Below are 4,780 nucleotides of genomic sequence, written 5' to 3' on the forward strand. Positions count from 1 at the left end.
TTTGACAAATAAATAAAATCTTTAAAAAAACCTGGGGGAGGGGCAGAGGGAAAGGAAGAGACAGAATCTGAAGCAGACACTCCACTGAGTGTGGAGCCGAACTTGGGACTCGATCTCATGACCCTGAGATGGTGATCTGAGCCGAAATCAAGAGTCAGAGGCTTAACCAACTGAACCACTCAGGCACCCCTTCTATAGCACTTCTAACAGTCATCACTTCTTCTCTGGAAAGTTGGTATGCCCTGCTGTGCCACTGATCTTGGGAATGGCCTCCCCCACCAAGTTCTGAGTCACAGTCACACACACAATATACAGAATTTACAGCAAGGCATGCTCAAACAAGGGAGGGACAGAGGAGAGGTGTCCTTACGGATCTGCTGGTTAGAATACCACCAGTTAGGCTAGCTTTGTGAGTTTGAGTCTCGGGCCACTTGGGCCTGTTCTGTGTTTCATGGCTCCCAGCTGCATCCCCAACATTCATCCAGCCTCCTTCAAGGTCAAAATGATGGTGAACCCTGTTGTGGGTGGATCAGCACCTGCGTAGCACCAGACTTGAGAAGTATAAGGGCACAATGCCTAATTTTGGACCATCCCCATCAACGAAAGTGATCAAATATTAAAAATATTTTTGATTAAAAATATTTTTAATATCAAATATTAAATGAAACCTTTCTATTGTTACACAAAATAAACCAAGTCAGAAGTGATTTCCCAGCTCAGAGCATCTCTCAACTACATGGTCCATGCCCTAGACGTAAGCATTACCACCAAATGTGACCTTGCAGGGCATACTGGCAGTGAAAAGAAAAGCAGATAGAGGAGGGAGTAATATCCCAGAAGACAAGACAGCTGAGAAACATTAGTAGTTGGAATTTTCCCCCAAAGGTTGTTCTTTCTGTTTATAGTTTTCCTAATGTTCATAACATTAGCTGTAGAGTGGGAATTCCCCATCCCAAGCATCTTGTACTCTCTTGATGTGTTTCCAGAAGTTCACGGTCAGTATTCGATGATGTCACAAGGTTTACAACACATTGTCCGCACCGTACGAAAGTAAAACATCCCCACTCACAGGAAATGCCTGAAAAAGTTACGGGTACTTCCTCGCTTTCTTGTCTTTTCCGAGTAGCCTGCCGTGAGCATGAACTACTCTCACCATAAAATAAAATCATGTAAACTGCCCGTTAACGAAGATGAAACCATTTCACATGTTCCAGAGTTGGAGAGACAGGGCGTTGCCTCTTCTCCATGCCTTCCTCTGCTCCTCAAACCAGCAGTTTGGGAAGCAAGACACTCTTCTTTGAAGGGAGGCCAGGATCAGATTAAACCACTCCTGGTTTTACAAGTCTAATATGTCCAGTGAGAGCTCTCAGCTCGCACTCAACACATTCTAACCCACTTGTGCCCCATGAAGTATTGCTTAGGAGACTAATCGGCTTGAATAATGTGTGGAAGCAAAAAGGACGGTGTTTGAGGCAGCCACGGAATGTTCTTCCCTCCTGGTTCCCATGAAGGAAGGTGGAGAGATAAGGAGAAGGGCCTTTCCTTTGACCCAGAGCAGGGTGTCTGCAGGGGGTGGGCAGGGCTGAGAGAGAAATGAGCAAGGACAGGTATCCCACCAGTCGGATCAGACCTTTAGCCAGCAGGATCAGACCTTGCGCTCAACCAGAAGTAAAATTTTGCAGCCAGTCAGCCATCACATCACATCCTTCAGTTACTACCTAGTGTTTGGTCTTGAGCCCTAGTAAAGGAGACAGAAAACTAACTGTAAGTGCTTTGGGTGTGTTCGGACAGCAAGGACTCGACTGGCTTAACCGGTTCTACCCCTTAGTTACGGTTTCTGTTTAAAATTCTACCTTTGTGCAGCTGATCCTTCTGCTTTGCTGGTTAATTTTAATCCTTTAAGAGGGGATAACTAATTGTCAGCCAAAGAAGGCAGAGGCAGATAAAATGTAACACCTCTCAGGCTTATTCTGAACTGCATCAGTCAAATCTCTGGTTCCGACTGATACAGTTGCGACATCCAGGCCGGGGTGTTCAGAGTCTCCGATTTTGCAGTTAGACACAGCTGGGGCTCGAAACTGGCTCCAGACGTTTGGTAGCATTACCAGATGGTGGGATCCTTTTAGGAAGTAATTCTGTGGGCTTTCTATTCCCTAACCAGGTCTTTGAACATAATGTGTTTCTCACCCCAGGAAACTCAGCCTTCCCCATTCCCTAACTAACCGGTCTCTATGTCTACTCTAGGAAGCAATTAGGAGAGGAAGACAGGGACCAGAGAGAGGAGAAGGAGAGGGAGATTATGGTCTACTATTTTCCATATATGATAGTAGAAGACAATATTATTTTTCTTCTCAGTCATCAGGATTTATCCCACCTCCTCAAGGGTCACGTTCATGTTTTTAGTTTTGTTTTGTTTTATTTTAAGAAACCTGTCTCCTCAGGGCACCTGGGTGGCTCAATCATTAAGCATCTGCTTCAGGTCAGGTCAAGATCCTGGAGTCCTGGGATCTGGTCCCACATCAGGCTCCCTGCTCAGTGGGGAGTCAGCTTCTTCCTTTCCCTCTGCCCTCCCCCCCCCCCCGCCATCTTGTTCTCTCTTTCTCTCTCTCTCAAATAAATAAAGATCTTTAAAAAAAATCCATCTCCTCCTTAGGCTTATGTGGTGATTCTTTTTTATTTATTTTTTATTGAAGTATAATTAGCATACAGTGTTATAGTAGTTTCGGGTGTATAATATAATGATTCAACAATTCTATGCATGACCCAGTGCTCATCACGATAAATGTGCTCTTAATCCCCTTTATCTGTTTCACCCATCCCTCCACCCACCTGCCTGGTGATTCTTAATTTCAAAAACAATTGCAATCTTTATCAACCATCCCATAGGAGGAGCATAATCTGGGTTTGGATCAGATACTTCCCTGCCAAAACCAAAAATATAAATTATTTTTAAAGTGGTTCCTCAACAAAACCAGTGTTTCGTTTTGGTCGTGGCTTGTTTTGTCATTTTTATGTTTGTTTTCGGCCACCCAAGATTTCTCCCTTTCTATTCATTTCCATGCCTTGTCCCCATTGATTTTATGAGCTTCCAAAAGTTGTGCCCTCGATTCCCTTTTGCTTACGTTAGCCAAGTTTTGGTTAGCAGGCTTTGGGTTAGTCAGTTTAGTTGTTCATAAACAAAAATATTAACCCATATGCCTGGGTCTCATTTTGGCTCTCATCTCTTCCTCCTGTCCTAAATTTGCTAGTGCTTAAGCATAGATTAGGTAACAGTGATCCAAATTTTGTCTTCCCAGATAAATTTCCCAAGCAGTAAACCGGATTTAAGGGAATGAGGAACAGATATGAGAGGAGAATATTCCAGCAGTAGGATATGACGAGGTGTATTTGTAAGACACAAAGAAAGCTGTGAGTGCATTAAGTCCTCACTTACCCCCAGTGGGACACTGAGGATAAGGACTTTGAGTACTTACAATTTTACCCATAGTTGGCTTTAGTGAAAAACTGTGCCCAATGCCCTGCTTATTTCTTCAGCAATAAAAGCCACTGGGATGGAGATCACTGAGATTCAGGAAAAGGGGTAAGACCAGAAGCGATTGGCAAGCAGTAGCCGAGCTGACATTATAGATTCCTTCTTGCAAATATGGGGTCATTCAAAAGCTGTCAGGAGCACATCTCTGCTGCTCTTCACAGCAATACTGGGGGCGGAGGGGGGAGGCGAGCAGAGCAGATATTGTGGTTTTCATTTTCCCGTTGAAAACACTGAACTTCGGAGGGAGGAAATGGGTTTTCCAAGGGTCCAAGGCTAAAACCCACATCTCTCTCCTCATTTCTCCTATAAAGAAACCAAAGAGGAGGCTAACTAGTGTACTGGCAAAAAGGAACAAGCAGTAAATGAATGAGGAGTAGTAGGCTTTGAATTGTTAGTAGCCATTACTGAGGTCCCCCCCTCCGTTAGGGTCCGAGATAAGTCCCTAACCTTCAAAATGGGGATAACATCTGGTTGCCAGAGAGGGGACTGGAAGCACAGCAAGGGCTCAATTAACGTTTAATGAATGAATGACGCACGAGATGGGATGCACTACACCAGAGAAGGCCTTAGGGGCCCTGCAAGGCGTTCCGGTTCCGCACAACCAGTAAACAGAAGCCTCCGGAGAGGATCTATACAAAAGCTCCGGACCAAGCTGCCCGGCTCAGCGGTCAACGGCACAAACTTTTATACTCAGATTTTGTTTTTCAGCTGACGAGGTCCAAAATGAGGAGCAACCGTCCCTCCTTCCAACCACCCGCTGTGGCAAACCCCCGCGGAAAAGAGTTTGCAGTGGGCTTGGGGGCGGCTCCCTGGGCTCTCCGCGTGCGCCTCTCCCGAAGAGCGTTCTCGGAGCGATCCCAGGCTTGCCGGAGACCGGCGGCGGCTCCGAGGCGCGGAGTCACTGTCAGGTCCAGCCCGACCGAGCGCGTCTCCGCCTCGGAGCCCCGGGCTACCGCCCGCTCGGAGCAGCGTCGCCCAGCGGGCAGAGGCGGCGGGCGCGTCCCGGAGCCGCCCTCCTCCCGCAGCCCGCGGCGTCCGCAGGCGGCCCCTCGCGGGGCGGCGGGGAGAACTCTGCCGGCGCTGGCAGGTCGGGCCGCGGCCGAGCCGGCGCCGCTATTGGCTGGCCGGGCGGCGGCGGAGGGGCGGGGCCGCCGTGATTGGCGGGGGCCCCAGCCGGAGGGGGCGGGGCCACTATATCAGAGGAGTCCCTGTCGCGCCGCAGGCAGTCGGGCTGCTGGAGTGCGGCGC

The sequence above is a fragment of the Meles meles genome, chromosome 5 (assembly GCF_922984935.1).
Source record: "Meles meles chromosome 5, mMelMel3.1 paternal haplotype, whole genome shotgun sequence".
NCBI lineage: Eukaryota > Metazoa > Chordata > Mammalia > Carnivora > Mustelidae > Meles > Meles meles.